General features: G+C 41.6%; 2 long non-coding RNA genes across 2 annotated transcripts in view; one reads left to right on the top strand and one right to left on the bottom strand.

Moving 5' to 3' along the window:
- Window positions 1-10,341: 10,341 nt before the first annotated feature.
- LOC110219659 (uncharacterized) overlaps window positions 10,342-19,154 on the bottom strand; it is a 72,812-nt gene continuing 63,999 nt past the window's right edge. Inside the window, exons 3-4 of the long non-coding RNA XR_002327710.2 lie at window positions 14,202-14,289; window positions 10,342-10,589 (exon numbers count right to left, since the gene is read on the bottom strand). This is a non-coding gene — a long non-coding RNA (uncharacterized LOC110219659). The remainder of the gene's footprint in view (window positions 10,590-14,201; window positions 14,290-19,154) is intronic.
- LOC110219668 (uncharacterized) overlaps window positions 16,477-19,154 on the top strand; it is a 37,877-nt gene continuing 35,199 nt past the window's right edge. The window contains exons 1-2 of the long non-coding RNA XR_013486865.1: window positions 16,477-16,564; window positions 16,772-16,926. This is a non-coding gene — a long non-coding RNA (uncharacterized LOC110219668). The remainder of the gene's footprint in view (window positions 16,565-16,771; window positions 16,927-19,154) is intronic.

Here is a 19,154-nt window from a genome sequence, read left to right as displayed (position 1 = left end):
CCTGACTAGGGGACTCCAAATGTTTTACAAAGTTCTTGGAGACAAGTACGGGGCCCAGAATCATTTCTACTGTATCTTAGGCAATGCACCCTAAATGAAATTGTGGAATATGTTTCTCATGCTGCGTATTAGTCCCTTATCTCTATGTCATGAGGTAGACAGGGTTCTCAGTCAGTCCTCTGATATCATAATGGATCATTTTGTTGATTAGAGTTTTTAAGTCTTTCAGAAATGTTTTATAATATTGATTTATAGCATAAATTGTTCTCCTGGTTCTACTCATTTCACTCTGTTTTTTGGGTTTTGGGTTTTTGGGGGTTTTTTTTTGGTTAGGCAATAGCATAAAGTGACTTGCCCAGGGTCACACAGCTAATAAGTGTCAAGTGTCTGAGGTCGGATTTGAACTCAGGTCCTTCTGACTCCAGGGCTGGTGCTCTATCCACTGTGCCACCTAACTGCCCCCATGCACTTTACTCTGTATCAGGTCATACAAGTCTCTCTGAAACTGCAGAATGAGTAACACATTTTTGGAAGTACACAACTTGGGAATTTGTTTTGCTTGACTATGAGTATATAATACAAGCATTCTGTATTTCTTTTTTTTTTTGCATGTTTCTTTTTTCCTACTTAATAGTATTTTATTTTTCCCATTATATGCAAAGACAGTTTTCAACATTCAATTTTATAAGATTTTGAATTCCAAATTTTTCCCTCCCTCCTTTCCCCAAGATGGCATGAAGTCTGATATAAGGTATACATGTACAATCATATTAAACATATTTCCACATTGTCATGTTGTGAAAGAAGAATCAGAACAAAAGGGGGAAATCACACGAAAGAAATAAAAGAGAATATAGTATGCTTCAATTTGCTTTCATGCTCCATTGTTCTTTCTCTGGATGTGGATAGCATTTTCTGTCATGAGACTTTTGGAGATGTCTTAGATCATTGTATTGCTGAGAAGAGCTAAATCTAACACCAGACAATGTTGCTGTTGACCGTATACAATGTTCTCTTGGTTCTTCTCACTTCGCTCAGCATCAGTTCAGGTAAGTCTTTCCAGGTTTTTCCAAAATCTTGCAGCTTTCTTTCATCATCCCTCTCTTCCTCACTTCCTTCCATCCTTCTTTTATGCTCTTCCTCTTCCTTTCTTTTTTCTTTCTTTTCAGGGGTGGAGGGACTTGGGAGGAAGAAAAAAATACTTGATAATTGAAAGAATGGACACTGGCTTTGGAGTCTGTGGGCCTGGGTTCAAATCCTGACCGATACTTACTATCTGTGTTTTCTTGAACAAGTCACTTCTTTTTTTTTAAAGTCTCAATTCCTTCCTCTGTAAAATGAGAAAGTTGGTCTAAATGAACTGTAAACTTCCTTCCAGATCTAAGTCTCTGAATTCTCTTAGTTTCAGTTTCCTCATCTGTGAAATGGAGATAGTAATCCTTGTATTATCTGCTTCGCAAGATTGTTGTGAGGATCAGGTGACAAAATTTATAAAGCTTGTTAGGAACCACAGAACATCATATATCAAACAAGTCAAATCAGCAAGAGTTTATTAAGAACTTACTATGTGCCACACACTGAACGAAAAGCAATGAATGAGAGAAGAAAAAGAGAAAGACAATCTCTGTCCTAAGGAAGTGTATAGTCTAACAGGAGGGAAGACAACACACAAAAAAAACTGAAGAGGGAATGGAAAGCTATTGGAGGGGGTGGAGCAGGGGAAGGGGTCATACCGTAGAGAAAGAATTCCAGAAAGTAAAGACTGGAGCCCAGAGAAAAATGAAGGAACAAGCCAGCCTGAGTTCTGTTCTTAAAATGGCAGTTCCAAGAGGAACTGACTAATCAGAAGTGAAGAGGCATCTTCTGGGGTAAGAAGGTGGCTGGGGAGGAGTGATCATATTCCGATTCCTGTGTTTATGGGAAAGAGGCAGTTAGAACCTGTTTCTTCAGTTCTTGTTGAGAGAGAAGTCTTTAATACCATTTTCTGGGAATGTTATATGAAGGGAAGGCATCCTCTCATCCCCAGAGGGCTAACTACAACCATATTGGACCCTCCCCACCCCACTTGGGGAAGCAGCTTTTCAAGGAGTGAAATGTTTCATTGAAGAAACTCCAAGGAGGGAGGGAAGGAGCCCGGGAGAGGGGCTGCCTGACAGGTCAGCAGATGGAAACAGCCTGGTTCATGCATGTGGCCAAAAGCTGAAAAGCAGCCCGCCTAAAGGCAGAGCAGTAGTTTACATATCATGGTGCCTTTCATCTGGAGCTTTCCAAGCATTTGACTGATGGGAACTGAGTGAGATTCACCCCAAGCCTGTGAAGAATGAAAATGGTATTTTATCCACTTTAAGAATCTATAGTTCCTGGTGGATAGAACAAAGGACCTACAGTATAGAGACAGTCTTATTTTCACTCACATCTGCCACTTGCATCCTGAGCGGCCACAGACAAATAACTTTCCTTCACTGAACCTTATTGTGCCGTCTATAAAATGGGTGCAACAATTCCTGCCTCACCAGTATAATGTAAGGATTCGTTAGGAGCTCTTTGTAGAGTGCATTAAGTTGCCTGGGGAGTTAGCCAGCTCAGCTCAGGTCCTTATCCTGGTGCTTCTGATCACTCCCCATCCATGCCTATCCATAGTGACATCTGCAAACACCACTGCACAAAAGAGTCACTCGAACCCTACTACTAATGATAATAATAATTGACATTTATATTATGAGACGCAGTGTGAGAAAATGGAAAGATGACCTTGGGTTCTGGCCCTTGACATGACAAGTCACTTAACCTTTTGGGGCCCTGGGTGCTTCTCCAAGAATATAAGTTACAAAGAAGGCGATGATTGTCATTGGTAGAGAGAGTTTCTTCATCTGGGTAGTTCCTTACACCAAGGAAATTCTAGTTTCAATCCCTATTCCCATTGATGTACTATGGTCATAAATACTTTCTACACATTATAGTATGGTTAATACTGTCCCCATTTTACAGATGAGGAAACCAAAACCTCAGAGACACTGAAGCAACTCGCCCAAGTTAACAAGTGAGCAAGCTAGGTCTCTGACCCAGATTTTCCAAATCTTTCCACTGTCACTGTATAGTCTGCAGACTATAATTGTAGAGAATGCACACAGGTGTTACCCTGGGTCCAGGCATGAAATTCCCTGCAAAAGTGCAAAAGTTGTCTTTGTCCATGGATAAGATCTTTGCTTAAGAGTTGAGTTGATGGAAGTGTGAAATCTCTTGACAAGGTTACTTTTTGAAAAGTGTGAGACTTGCCTCGTCCCCGGTACCATTAACCGTCGTACTGAAGTATGGCCTTGGACTTTAAGAGGTGTGGCGGATGCAAAGAAAGGAGAGAGGAGCTATACAAAGAAAGGGGATTGGGCTTCTGCTTACTGACCTTACAGAAGCTTTTGTCACCAGAGATGGCAGTCATATATACTGAGTTCCTGGAGCAAACAGGAACAGAGACTCAATGTAGAATAAACACAGAGCCTGTCTTTCCTTGGTTTTGTGAGCCATGTGTACTGTGCAGGTCTGTGGAAAGGGGTGAGGAATCTCAGTCATAGATTCTCTCCTCTTCCAGGGAAAGATCTCAGCTATGGTTTTCTGGAGGTGACTGTGTAAGCTCTAAAGAACATAAGTGGATGAAGGGAGTCAGCTCTCTTGGGATGATAAATTCTTTGTGAAGTACCCTTAACCTTGAGATAGTTCTGTAAGTCTGGAAAATGGACAGATCTTTGAGGAGAGGTGGGGATGCACCAGAGAGGGAGGGAGAGCTGTTTTCCTTGACTCACCAAATCTCAAGAGCTCAAAGGGACCTCAGAAGATGCTTAGTCCAACCCACCCCTATGGAAGAATCCTACCTATGACATATGTAAGTGTTCATCCAGCCTTTTCATGAAGGCCACAGGAAGGGAGCCTGATGCTTTATGAAGCAGGCTCATTCTACCTCTGGACAGTCCAAATTGTTAGAAAGTGTTCCAGAGTTCCCAGGTCAAGATACCATAAGTATCCAGGTTGAAAAATTAACTTTCCAGGAAAAGAAAAGTATACCAGAAAAAGTATACATTTTTCTTGATCACCTTCTTAAGTCTAAGCTTTAACCAATACAGTAATAAACCAAGCCCTGATTCATAACATCTGCTGATTTCCAAGATGTAAATGCTCATACTGAGAACTGAACAATCCCTCCTTTTGCTCTTGGCCCCTCACCATCCTTTTCCCCCTAATTAATAGGTTGCCTTGTAAAGGTATTCTCTGGCTACTTCATGTGTAAAGCCTGTTTCCCAGCTAGCCTGAAGTAGGGACTATTCTGTGTTCTTTACATCTCTTTCCAGTGCTTAGCACAGTAGGCCTGTTCACTGGCTTACTGGCCAGCATTTGCAGGTACAGGGAGAGAAGTAGGTCTCCTCAGGCTGCACACATGTGCCATGCCGCAGCCCCTGGCACAAAGCCCATGCTAGGGGTGTGACTGGAAGAGAAGAGAATAGTATTCATGGCTGGGATTCTACAGGATGAATTTTCTAGCAGCTGGTTTCCCTGCATAGGGCTCTCCCTCTGCACAACAGCTGTGCACTCAATGCTAATCTTCTACATAGCAAGAGAGGAACGCCTTGGAGGAGGGCCAGCTAATTCTTCACCCACCCAGTCATTGCCCCCAAACAGAATGAAAAATGCAGGAGAAGAGTGGAGAAGGGTTTTCTTCCTTCTGCACACAGGGAAGAAGTAGTCCTGAGTATCTTGCACACAGGAGGCACTCAATAAATGTTCATAGAATGCATAAATGTGAGAACTTGGCTCATTAATAACATGTGCTGTTCTTGATCTTCTGAAAATGAGTGTGGTGGAGAGGCATGACTCAGGGAGAAGAGCAATCAGCTAAGGAGATCAGGAGACTTGGGTCCCACTCACAGTTTTAGTGCTTTGTGACTTAGAATGAGTCATTTGTTGGGGGGAAGGGGCAGGTGGAAGAAGATGATACAGGAGAGAAAGAAAATAAGTTTGTGTTCCAGATTCCCCATTAGTAAAACGGACCTGAAAATAATGACACTGTGTGACACAAATTAGAAGTTTGAATACCAGATAGTAAGCAGGCTTTACAGTTGGGGAGACTTCTGGTCAGTTCCTACCTCAGACATATTAACTGTGGGGGCAAGTCACATAACCTCTTAGTGTTTCAGTCATGAACAACAGATCTGGAAACTATCTGTCTGTCTGTCTATCAGTCTATCTAGCTATCTAGCTATCCATCCATCCACCTATCTATAAATATACGTTTGTATACACATATGTATGTGTGTGTTGGATTGGGCTTCTGTGATATCTTTCTTCATCAGATAATCTGTACATACACCCATTCTGTCTTATACAAGTTGTCCCAAAAGCTTTAACACAACCCTGAACAAAGACTTTTGGGAGATGTGTGTGTGTGTGTGTGTGTGTGTGTGTGTGTGTGTGTATGTGTGTGTGTGCGCGTACAGAAACACACTCACATTCAGGATACATATACACACATATTGTATATATACATATACACATATACACTGTCTATGTACGCATACATACAGATATGTGTTATACATGTGGACATATGTGTATAGTGTGTACACCCTCATTAAAGTCCTTCCAGGGATTTGGTGTGGGCCAATAGTGGCTAGCGATAGAGGGCTAATAATGACATGAGCCATTGTTGCTGCTCAGTCATTTCATTTGTGTCCAACTCTCCATGACCCCATTTGGGGTCTTCTTGGCAGAGACACTGGAGTTATTTGCCATTTCCTTCTCCAGCTCATTTGACAGAGGAAGAAACTGAAGCAAACAGGGTTAAGTGACTTTCCCACGGTCACACAACTAGAACATGTCTGAGGCCAGATTTGAACCCCTGAAGAGGAGTCTTCCTGACTCCAGGCCCTGCACTCTATCCACTGCACCACCTAGCGGCCCCTTCTGTAAAGTTCATAGTGTCTTCTAATCACTAGCTAGTGGCTGGGTGACTTTTAGTCCCTGAAGAAAATGGTAGACTGGAGGTTAACATGGGGGACTGATGGGAATGTAGCCTAAGTATATTGCTGGCTGCTGAGCTATGCTATTGCCGTCGATCGAAGAAGAAATGATACAATCATGGCGCTAGAAAGGGATGTTGAGATCATCCAGGGCTATTTGACCCTGGGGAGGGAGGGGGGCATCAGTTTGTTTTTCTAAAAAGTGTTCTGAAAATTGCATTTCAACACAATTGGTTTCCTTTGTAATTCCGTTGGGTTTTTTTTTAATTTTGTGCATTTAAAAACAATTATTCTAAAAAGGCATCTGTAGTTTGGACTACTAAAGGCGCCTTTGTCACTAAAAAGGTTAAGAATTCATGCTTTCTTTCCTTCATTTCATGGAGAGGCAACGTAGGCTGGGAGGGGCAAAATCATTTTTTAATCATTTTCTCAGGTCTTAGAGCTTTGGAAGGGACAGAGTGAGGCCGGACTAGCACCCAGGTCTCCTGACTTCCAGCCCAGGCTGAGCTTTGTCCAAGATGAAATAGCCTTGAATTGAATTCTCCTCCGTATGACTCGGGTTAATAGGGAGGCAGCAGTGGGTCCCCTTGACATCCTGAACTCCTGGCAGAAATCTCCAAAGACGAGGTGATCGGAATACTAGCCTCCCACCCCCACCCCAGGGAAGCCAGATAGGACCAGAGAATCCACCTCCCTGTCAATCCTGAGCCCAGCCCTAGCCACCTCCAAGCTTCAAAGGGAAAGGAAGTCAGTGGGGGGGGGGAGGAGGTGTAAATTTCCACTGCTTTGCCTCCAAACTGCGAACACTTGCCGAGGACTCTCTCCCCAGCTCCCCGCCAGGTGGTACTCCCTCGTTTCCCCATCCTCCTCATTCCGCAGCCCTCTCCCGTTTCTCCATTTGCTTTCATGTGGATCAAGGTCTAGGAAATGACAAGCCTCCTGACTGATAGATACAAGGAGACGTCTCTGGTGATTTATCAGCTTTCTGCACCTGACTAGAATCACTAGGCCTATGTGAGTAGGGAAATATATGGGCCTCCCTGACTCCAAGTGGCAGCCCCAGGGCAAGCATGTGATCTCAAGCTGGGCAGGAAAAACCTGAGCTTGTTCACTGGAGCTGCATTTTCTAAGAGGGGGCCTGGGTCGTAAAAGTGTCAGCAAGTGATAGATTTCTTGTCGGGGATCCTCTCTGCTTCATGGCCAGAGCCTTCTCCATCGCGGCCGGCCCCGAAGCCTAGCCCACCTGAAAGGCTGGTGGCATCCGTGTCCCTGCCAGGGTTTCGGTTTGGCCTATCGCCAGAGGATCTCATTCCTCCCATGGTCCGTGGTCCATGAATCGAAGCTGGATTAAGCCACGGCCAGGGCATTCTCTGCCTCAGGATGCCTCCATAGCCACACCCTTACTAGTTTATTCCTTGTGTATGCCTTCTGTCAAAATGGGATTCTAAGGCATACCAACCTGGCGTTAGCAACTGTGTTCATTCGCTGGCAAGCCAGCTCTGTAGCCTTGCGTTAGACCCAAAGTTCTGCCTGCAAGCCCAGTGTTATAGCTGGGCATCCTTGCCTCCCCTTTCCCACGTATATGTGGATGCACATGTATATACATATACGTTATACATTTTCATGCATGCATAGAAATGTGTCTTGTGTTTGCGAGTGTAAATATATATAAACCTGTGTATTAAGTATTGTGTATGTATATTTGTGGGCTATAGATATCCAGATATAGGCATACACATACATATGTACAAATACATATACATACACATGCATATATACATACACATATTTGCGCATATATTTTTCATTGTCGTCTCAGGGCTCCAACCATCCCTTCATTTCCTTCCTCTCCAGTCTGTACTCTGGACCTCCTTGACTTTTTTCCACCAAGAAACACTCCCACTTCCACCAGCCCCCCATATACACCTTTCAGGTAATGTCTTCCCTCCTTAGAACGGCTGCTTCCGGAGGGCAAGGACTTTGTCTCTCTGTTTGTTTCTGTATCCCTAACACTTAGCAGAGCGATAGGTACACCGTCATCATTACTATCACAAATAATCACTAACATGTAGCACTTAACTATGTGTCAGGTACTGTGCTAAGTTCTTTATAATTGTCATTTGACCCTCAGAACAACCCTACAAGGCAGATATTATTTTTATCCCCAATTTATAGAATAGGAAACTAAGGCAAGCAGAGATTAAGTGATTTGCCCAGGGTCACACAACTAATGAGTGTCTGAGATTGGATTTGAACTCAGATCTCTCCTGACCCCTGGAGCAGCTAGGTGGCAGGCACAGTGGATAGAATACCAAGGCTGGAGTCAGGAAGACTTGAATTAAAATCCAGCCTCTGACACTTACTAGCTGTGGGACCCTGGGCAAGTCACTTAACTCTGCCTCAGTGATTTGTTGCTGGAAGCAAATATCATCCATGTCTTCTGCAAATGGGAAATGATCTCTCTCGGAGACTAGAAAAGGTGAAAGGGCTTAAGGATTACCTTTCTATGTTAGCTTTTTGGAAAGGATTAAAAGTTTCAAAATGTATTAGAAGAAATCATCCACAAGTAAAAATCTTTGTGTTAATGTATGTATGTATGTGTGTGTGTGCATGCGTGTGTGTGTGTGTGTGTGTACAGAGAGAGAGAGAGAGAGAGAGAGAGAGAGAGAGAGAGAGAGAGAGAGAGAAAGAGAGAGAGACAGAGAGAGTGGAAGGAAATTATTCTGAACAGGTAGAGGTGAACCAAAACTAGTATAAAGACACTGGTAGTGATAGTAGTAGCTAGTATTTATATGTCACTTTAAGGTTTGCAAAGCACTTCATAAAGGTTATCTCATTTTATCCTCACAACAACCCTGAGAGGTAGGTACTGTTATCTCTTTTTTATAGATGAGAAAACTGAGGCATGGGGACTTTTAAAAATTCTTTTTTCCAGTCCCCACTTCTGGGTATAGCAATCCCCAAAGAGAAGGAGAATTCCTGCGCAGAACCAGGCTTCTAAGGGGAAAAGAGTATTTTATCCATAGCTGGAAGAGCAGCAGAAGAGTTTGTGTTGTGATATGGGTGAAGAGAAGACTTGTATTTTGCCTTATTCTGTTATGGTGACTTATTTGTGTGGTTTATATGGTCAGCTAGGTGGTGCCATAGTGCATAGAGTACCCAGCCTGGAGTCAGAAAAACTCAACTTCTGGAGTTCAAATCTGGTCTCAGACATTTACTAGCTATGTGATTCTTAACCCTGTTTGCCTCAGTTCCCTCATCTGTCAAATGAGCTGGAGAAGGAAATGGCAAACCACTCCTAAGAAAATCCCAAATGGGATCACAAAAGAGTTGGATGCAACTGAAAAAGGACTGAATGACAACAGAAAAGACAGTTACTTCTCATTTTCTTTATGAGGGAATCCAAGCCCTCAAAGTAGTGCCATAAGGCTGGATGACTGGATGGAAGTCTGGAGTGAAATGGAACTTGCCGGAATGTTGAGGAATTGCCTATCTAGAATCCCCAAGTTTAAGAGAAGTCTATGACCTTAGGATAGTACCATAAGGCTCAGTCCTTCTGTGGGTATCTAGGATGAAAGAGATCAGGATTTTGTGAGGTTGCCTCCCTAGAAACCCCAAATTAATTTGTCTTTCCACTGCAGTCCAAACCCCAATACTGGGAGCTGGGAAGACTTTAAGACTCTGGGGGGGAAAGGGACTCACCAGGGGAAAGAGAATTTGTTTATGGGCTACTGAGTCTTTTATGAGTTTTATTCATTTTCTAAAGTGGTGTAACTTGTATCCAATATAAATGCTTGTCACCTTAAATGCTTGTATGGGATCTTTACCCACATCGATGGGGATATCAACCTAAGCCATATTTGAGTTTTATTTTATTTATGTCTGAGATTTTCCATAAGCAACTCTGAGTAGGGATAATATGAGCCAAAGAGTTGTTGATTTAGGTGGGTGGAAGTCCAATATTGAACTTGGTCTATATAATATCAGAAGTTGGGGTGATGGACCACAGGTTACATAGTATGGTAAGAAAGAGACAGGTTAAACTACATGGTCCCTGCCATCTCCTAGATTTGGAATTCTAGGATCCCATGATTATGAAGTCCTGATCAGGAAACTGAAGAATGAAGGTACAAATTCACACCATATTTCTCACTTACAGGTTGGAACCATGGAAGGGAAAAGAAGAAATAGCAAGTGAATACCTGGCTAGCAAGATGTTCTAACAAGATTTTGTTATAAAATTTTGTTTTGCTCTTGTGGGAAATTTGGGTTCAGTAAAAGATCTTTTCAGTCTCCTGAAATCAATCTAGTCTACTCTCCTACTGTTGTTGAACTCTAAGTCCAAATCATTGTCCATCTATCTTGTCTATCTGAGATATACTTACCGCTGGAGGAACTCCATAGAGTGTCCATCCTAATGCATGCTGAAATCTGGGCAACTGAGATTCTTCATCCATTTGGTCTTCCCTGTGTGGATGGAGAAGCCAAACTCTCAAGTAAATACAGATTTCTTCTAGAAATTTCTTCAATGTCTTGGGACTTGATGATTCAATCAGCAGAATTGTTATCCATAAATAGGAACGTCTGATTAATATGATGACAATGGAGGAGGAGGGAGAAAATTATTAAGCTAAACTTGTCAAAATACAAAACGAACCTGATATGATATTAAAAAAATGACAAGGAAAGTGGTTAATAATTCACAGGATGAAATAATTGGCACAAGGAAATTGAATAATACTTATGACCTTAGATTTAAAAAAAGCATTGTCATATGCACAGCAGAACATAAGAGAAGATTCAAAATATATAGCACTAGTTATTTTAAATAGTCTAAAACAATATTGATTAACATGGTTGACATTGTGTCATTTACCTATTCTTCTCTTTTGATTAAATCTACTTTAGCTTTGTCTGAGATCACGATTACTGCCCCTGCTTTTTTTCCCCTAATAAATTATACTCCTGATCTTTGTTTTATGTTTGTGTATATCTCCTATTGCCTATTCCTCCTGACTCCTCTACTTTACTTCTACCTGCTACCTTGCTCCTATTACTTAACCTACCCCCACCCTAAAATCCCTCCCTTATCCTCTCCCCCCATCCCCTTAGCCTTTTATTTCTTTCTGAATTTAAAAGACTTTTATGCCCTTCTAGATATATATGTATTGTTTCCTCTTTAACCTATTCCTTATGAGAGTAGAGTTCCAACTACCAGCCCTCTTCCCTCTTCTAATTCTTCTGTGCCAATTCTTCCTCTCACATTTCATTTGTATAAGACAATTGTTCTTTTTACCTTTCCCTAGATGGTTTACTTTTTAATATCATATCATACTCAGCTCTGCCCCAACCCTTCTTTTGAACTACCCAATTACTAATAACAGTCTTAGACAAACGATTTACATTTCCTCATATAAAAAGCAGACAGTCTGTCCTTATTGAGTGCCTTGTAATTAGTCTTTGATGTCTACCTTATATTTCTCTTGGATCTTGTATGCCAAATTTTCTGTTGATTTCAGGTCTTTTTGCAACAAAATCTTGAAACTCTGGCAATTCATTGAATATTCTTTTTTTCCATTCAGGATCATACTTAACTTTGCTGGGTATGATAATTTTCAGCCATAACTTCAGTCCTTTTGCTCTTAGATAGATAGTGTTCCAAGACCTGTGGTCTTTTAGTGCAGCCATTGCTAGGTCTTCTGTGATTCTAATTGTGGCTCCACCATATTTAAATTATTTTTGTCTTGTTTGTAATATTTTCTCTTTGAACTAGGGGTTTCAGAATCTAACTATAATATTAAAAAAGAAGTTTTTGACAATACAATTCAACAAACAGTTGCTAATTACTTATTATGTACAAGGCACTACAAGACACAGGAATACAAAGATAAAAATAAAATCTGAAACAACTGCTGGGTGATGCAACATGCACACAGATACATAAATAATTTGAGGAGTGAGAGACCACTAACCATTAGGGGGATCTGAGGAGACTTCACAAAGGAAGTGGCATCTGAGCTAAGCCTTGAATAAAGAAAAATATTTTTAAAAGAGATGAGGATGTAATATAGCCCAAGAATGCATTGATGTGAATGAAAAGAGGCAGGTGGTAGAATGTCGAGGTCAGGCAATAACAGCCAGTGGCCCAGCTTAGCTGAAGTATAAGTGGGAGGGGAGAGTAGGGGTTAATTATGACAGTCATGGAGGAGGTAGAATTGGTGAGACTTGACTCCAACAGTCTGCATGTAGAGGTGTAAAAGGAAGAATAATGGGTGAATCTGAGGTTACTAACCTGCGTGACTAGGAGGCTAATGGTTCCCTCAATGAAAATGGAAGAGAGGGTGGGTTCCATTTTGACTATATTGAATTTGGGATTCAGATGGGACAGCTAAGTGGATGTGTGTTATTGAGTCATGCTGATGAGGAAGAAGTCAGAGGAAGGAATCCAAAGAGATTGCTGTGGCTTAATAGGAGCCTCTGCTTTGGAACTCAGGGTCAAAAAGGTCACTGACAAAATATTAACACAAGGGGCACAACTAAGGAACAATATTAAGGACAGGCAAGGACTGTTAAGAATAGTGTCATCAGAGGGGCAGCTAGGTAGTGCGGTGGATAGAGCACTGGCCTTGAAGTCAGGAGGACCTGAGTTCAAATCCGGCCTCAGAGCAAACACTAGACACTTACTAGCTGTGTGAACCTGGGCAAGTCACTTAACCCCCATTGCCTAAAAATTTAAAAAAAAAAAAGAATAGTGTCACCAGCCAAAGCCTTTGAAAAATGTTAAGAGCAACAAGATACCCCAGTGAAGGCGAAAATGAATAAAAAAGGATGTGCCTGCTGCCTCCGGCTGAATGGTATAATCTTCCTGGCCTAGTGCAGGGGTGGGGAACCTGCCACCTCGAGGCCACATGTGGCCCTCTAGGTCCTTGAGTGCAACCCTTTGACTGAATCCAAACTTCACAGAACAAATTTGTTGCTCTAAAATGGGGACATTCATAGCATCTGTGAGGTTGTTATGAGGCTCAAATGAGATCATGTGTACGGTATAAAGCATTTTTATCACTTTTTTTCACTTCAGTGGTCCTGAGGGGCAGTGCGTTATAGTAGTGGGAAGGGTGCTGGGCTTGGAGTCAAGAAGATTTGGGTTCAAATCTCAGCTCTGATGTTTACTAGCTCTTTGAAGATGAGCAAGTTATTAAACTGGCCTAAGCCTCAGTGACTCTATTCCTTATCTATAAAATGGGGATTGTAGTACTTTTAAGGTTATTATGAATAACTTTATAAATCTCAAACCTCCTAAATGTGAGTTGATGTAAAGTCCTACAACTATAGTAAAAAAAAAATCAATTGACACCCCTTCTGGACCTCATGTGCACTTTGTTCTAGAGGTTTATAATGGCTTTATCATATAAAACTAGGCATTAGAGTTTTGTGCATTCATATTTTATCTCCTTACTATAAGTTCTGTGAGAGAACACACTATATTTAATGTAAACTATATAGTTTCCCAAACCTAGCACAGTACTCTCTCTCTCTCCCATATATATGTATATATGTATCTCATAGATGACTAATACGTGTTTGTCAAAAGACTGAATGAATGAATGAATGAATGAATAAGTGGATGGAAGGATTATATGTCAAGATTTATAACCTCAGCCCTAGCCTGAAAAGGGACTCTGTGAGTGTGTGTGTGTGTGTGTGTGTGTGTGTGTGTGTGTGTGTGCTAAAATCCCCTCCCCACAAATATTACCTCTGAGATGTGCTAAGTTGCCCATTCTTCTATCTGTGATAGAAGAGGGTCCTACGGCTCTTTACCATGGCCACTTCAGAGTCGTATAGCCCACAGGCCTTTTGGTTACATTAACAGGAAATTGTGAAAAAGACCCATTTGTTTCCAAGGCCCCCAAACTGACCTACTTGTGTACAATTTGTGCAGTTTTTCCAGGCTTCTAACCCAGGCTTCTATACAGAGGATACCACAGAAGGTTTGGTGAGGTTTTAAGAGTTTAAAGTTCTTTCTATTTATACACACACACATATAGAGCAGGAGGGTATCCTTAAAAAGCAATATATATGCATGTTGTTGCTGCGATGGCTGTTTGTGTGTTGTGGTATCCATGGCTCTTGAGGCAGCCTGATAGAATAAATAGGGATCTAGCCTCACAGGCAGAAAGATCTGGATTCGAGTCTTACCTTTAACTGATACTGATTGTGTGATCCAGTTGTGTGATTGGGTGATCTGGTTGCTTGCCCTCTCAGCATCCCTGGAAATTCTATAAGACTGAAATTCAGAGAAGATGACGATCTATATTTGATACAGTGTGGTTTCCTCACCTGGAGTTCTGTGCACACATGCACGCATACCTAGACACACACACACACACACACACACACACACACACACACACACACACACACACACCCATTACATAACTCGTGACTTCTTCTGGACCTGGGATAAGGGACTCTTGTGCTTATATTACTCCCTGCTCTAATCACTAGCCCCATCACAATGTCTTTGGCAGAAGGCTCTGGGAGATCTGGACCAGCTCAGTGAAACCTATAGAGAAGGAACTTTGTAAAACATAAAAAACAATATAAGTGTGAATGATTATGAGCATCATGAATTATCGTTTTGTCGTCATTGTTATTACTAAGTCTATTTGGGAGATCGGCAGGGAGTAGGGAAGGCACGCCAATGCTGTTCAGTCTTTACACTGTACAGATCTAGCCATACTGGCTCACTTACTATTCCTCACACGTAATGCTTCTTATCCCATCTCCCTGCCTTAGAACTGGCTTTTCCCATGCTTGGAATGCATTCTCTCCTTACCTCTGACTCTTAAGTTCCACCCCCTATCTTTTAACACTCCAATTAAATGCCACCTTCTGCCTGAAACCTTTCCTGATAACCACCAGCAGCTAATGCCTTCTTTTCACCAATTATCTTGTATTTTTATATAAAAAGTCCATGCTGTCTTTGTTAAGAGAATGTAAATTCCTTAAAAGATTATTTTATTTTTTAAAATTTGTATCCTTAACAACTAACCCAGTGCCTGGCACAAATAGGTGCTTAATAATTTAAAGCTTACTGGTCGATGGTGTTTCCCAGTTTGGTCCTAGTATCTCACCCAGGCCTGGCGGCGTCCTGAAAGGAGCCAGAGGCAGATAAGCGATAAGATCTCCTTTGTCTTCTCAATCACCATTTACCCAGAGAGGAAGAAAGCAGGGCAGATTTCTGGCACTGCCACATATTTTCGGCATTATCCAATGTCCCCCACTTTAGGGCAGGCTCTTTCTATCATGACTTATCACCTGTGACATGACATGTTCTACACATATGGGCATGTTGTACACATTAGGACACGTTTCCTGCATTAAGGGATTTTCCCAGACTTCGGGTGTTTTCCTGGTTCAGAATTTAAGATGGATCTCAGCATGCAGATGTATGCAGGAGGTACCAGAGGGAATGAAAAGGTATTCTCTTTAGGAGACACTATCACTATTATTCCCACCATAGTCACTATTTAATGAAGAATAATGGGAATCTAATGTTTATATAGAGTTTTTAAATTCACAAAGTATCAAACATGTATTATCTCATTTTATCCTCACAGCAGCCCTATAAGGTAAGATTTACATTTTGCAAGAAAACTGAATCTCAGAGGGGTTCAGGAATGACGTCCATGGCCACACATGGCTGCAGTTTTGAACTCAGGTCCTCTGAGGAGTGGCATTAATGAGAAGAAATAACTGTTCTGTGTCTACTTTACCTCAGAGTATGATCCACCCCCCCCATATATGTTCTCTCACCTGAGATCTAATCTTGGGCATCCCTGCTAAACATTGTTCCATCCTAGATTCTAAGGTCCAGCCCCCTCAACCACTCTCTTTCCAAATGGTGCCAGGCCACAGTAGTCTATCACCGTGCTTGCAACACACAGTTCACCTGGAATGCCTCTGTTCACTGATGGGCTGGATGGAGATCCCCAGACAACTTAATAGATCATCTCTCATAAAGAGAGCCTCCAGGAAGGAAAAGAACATTATACCAGCAGAATGCACTTACAAGAAATAGATATGTGTAGCCACGGGATAAAAAGCTTTGATATTAAAATTTTTTATAACTTAAAAAGGGCATGAAAAATGATACTGACCACTAACTAATCCACATTCCTTTGTGAATGCCGCTTCAGTTCCTAACCAGAAACACATCTCTGCTATTGTCTTGTCTGAATCCAGATGCAAACATGATTAATTAAGTTTCAGGCAAGGAATGGGAGGGGGAATGGCCTGATATATCATTTGATGAGGAACATTCCTACAAACAGCAGCTTGTGCAGATCTTGCAGCTTGGCTCCTTATTTTGCTTATGCTGAAGTTATTGTTATCTCTGTTACCATGGCAGCCCCTTGTTTTTAAACCCAGCCCAAAGGGCCTAAAGGTTGAGTCATAATGCAGGCAGCGAGAAAACTCGGGTGCCCCCAGTAAGTCTGGAAAATCCCTAGGTTTCCTGAAAGGGAGCCCAGGAGATGTGTAAATGGATCGTCTCAAAGGTAAATAAATGTAAGGGAGACGCATCAAAGAATATTAAATAGTGGGAAGGTCGTGAGTCAGGAAACCTCAGGTGTGAGTCTCACCAGCTTTGGGTGATATACTCGCCTTCTCCTGCCTTTGTAAAGTGCTTAGCTAAGTGACTGGCACGTACCAGGTGTTTGATAAATGACCGTTCCCTTCCTTCCCTTTTCCCATTTGAAAAATAGAGAAAAGAAACTCTTGCACACCTGGCCTCTCAGGAATGAGAATGGAAATCGGTGCTTTGCCCTGTTCTCCAAGGAGCAGGGAGATGATCAGGCTCTAATGGACCCAAAAAAGACGATCCAAAAAGGAGCAATCACGTCATTCCCTGGATCCACAGGTAACAAAGAACTGGTAGGGAGGGAGGTAATAGGGCAATGGCACCTGCCGACCTTCTGTGAGTCTTGGAGGGATGTAGAAGAACGGCAGCATTGTTGGTCATACCAATGACCCCCGTAGCCAGCCAAGAAACCCAAGTGGCAAGCTGGGAACTTGGGCAGACTCTGACAATAAGGGCAGTTGACTTATCATTTGGAGCTCAGAGTAGACCTAGGCTCTGTGTTAGTGAGAGACATCACAGGAGGCTAGCTTTAGAGCTGGAGGGGCCTTAGAGGTCATAAGCCTAACTCTCAATTTTTTACGAATGAAGAAACTGATGCCTAGAGAAATTAAGTGACATCATGTCTGGGATAGAATTCAAACCCAAGTCTTTGCATATCCAAGACCAGTGCTCTATCCACTGTGCTTCACTGCCTCTCTTTGGAATCATGGGAGTAACTCAGGATGACACTGGTGCCCAACACAAGGATCATCACACTTTCTATGAACCCACACATCGTAAGGATAGCATAAGGAATTTGACAGTATAAGCCCAAAGCTTAGCAAAGTGATATTTAATGGGATCCAGCTATAAGATCTCCCTATTTTTTCTGCTTCACTATTTAGCTACTCTGTTCTCCTAAGATTTGTCTTCTCCTTAGTGTTAGCTGTATATTACTGATTTGTTTTTAAAATACAAGTATATCAGGGACAGCTGGGTGGTGCAGTGGATAGAGCAATGTGCCTGGAGTCGGAAGGACCTGAATTCAAATCCAGCCTCAGATACTTGACACTTACTAGCTGTGTGACCCTGGGCAAGTCACTTAACCCAATTGCCTAGCAAAAAAACAAACAAAAAAATCCAAATATATCAGAGATGCTATATCTGCCTAATTTGAGAATTTTTTTCCTATTCCAGAAGTATAAGGAAGATAACTTGCATTTGGATGTATATACTTGACATAATAAATATTTATCTATATATATCCACATGCATGCATGTATACATACATTTGTTGATTCTCAATTGCACCTGACTCTTCATGACCCCATTTGGGGTTTTCTTGACAAAGATACTGGCGTGGTTTTGCCATTTCCTTCTCCAGCTGATTTTTACAGATGAGAAACTGAGGCAAACAGAGTTAAGTGACTTGCCCAGCATCACACAGCTAGTAAATGTCTGAGGTCAGATTTGAATTCATGAAGATGAGCCTTCCTGACTTTAGGCCTAGCACTCTATCCACTGCACCACCCTGCCTTATACACACACACAAATACACACATACATACACACATATACATACTTATGCGTATATGTATACATTTTATATGTGTATATATGTGTATGTACATATATATATGTATGTATATGAAATCAGAATCTTTAGTCCCTAAATGTCTATGTTACTATGCTGTATGTTACAATGTTACTATGAATCCTCTCCTCTTTAACATTTCTAGGACAGAGTTTATTATCCCTATTTCATGGACTGGGACACTGAGACCCACGGGAAAAAATTATTTTCCCAGGGCCAAAAAATGAGCCAGTTGATGATAAATTTGGAACCCAAATTTCCTGACTCTCAGCCTGCCGTAAGCCTAGAATGACTCCTCCCAACCCATCCCCCATCCAAACGTTCTGGGCACTGTTAGATTAATGAATAGTATGTGACCAAAACTTTGCCCCTCCAAAAGGTGGAGAGGATTTACAAAGGAAAAAAGAAATCCCTTGGAATGTATCCAGGGCACTACAACAAATGCCCCTGCTTTTGTGAATAACACATTAAAATATTATGGGTTTTCAAAAAAAAATTCATTTCCAGGTAAGCAATCATATATGTATATATCAGCATCCAGACTTCTCCCCAGTGCTGGAAGTGGGGATGAGTCAGAATGCTATGTCTCTTTACCTCAAGAAGCCTTGAAAGCATCCTATAGCTTTGACTAAAAAGACAATGCCTGAGCAGACTTCCTCTCTTTCGAATCATAAAATATCCCTCCTTTATATATCTCTAGTCCTGACACTTAGTAGGTCTTTATCTCCTCCACTGCCTCCATCTCTGCTGGTTGATATTGTACCTTTTTTTTTTTAAGTTTTCAACATCCATTTTTCATAAGATTTTGATTTCCAAATTTTTCTCTTTCCCTCCCTCTCAAGCAACCTCATATAGGTTATACATGTGCAATCATGTTAAACATATTTCCACATTAGTCATGTTGTGAACGAAGAATCAGAACAAAAGATAAAAT

Source organism: Phascolarctos cinereus, unplaced genomic scaffold, assembly GCF_003287225.1.
Source record: "Phascolarctos cinereus isolate Bilbo 61053 unplaced genomic scaffold, phaCin_HiC Scaffold_5;HRSCAF=322, whole genome shotgun sequence".
NCBI classification, from domain to species: Eukaryota; Metazoa; Chordata; class Mammalia; order Diprotodontia; family Phascolarctidae; genus Phascolarctos; species Phascolarctos cinereus.
The sequence above is the reverse complement of the archived record's forward strand: the minus strand, read 5'-3'. Positions and strand labels throughout refer to the sequence as shown.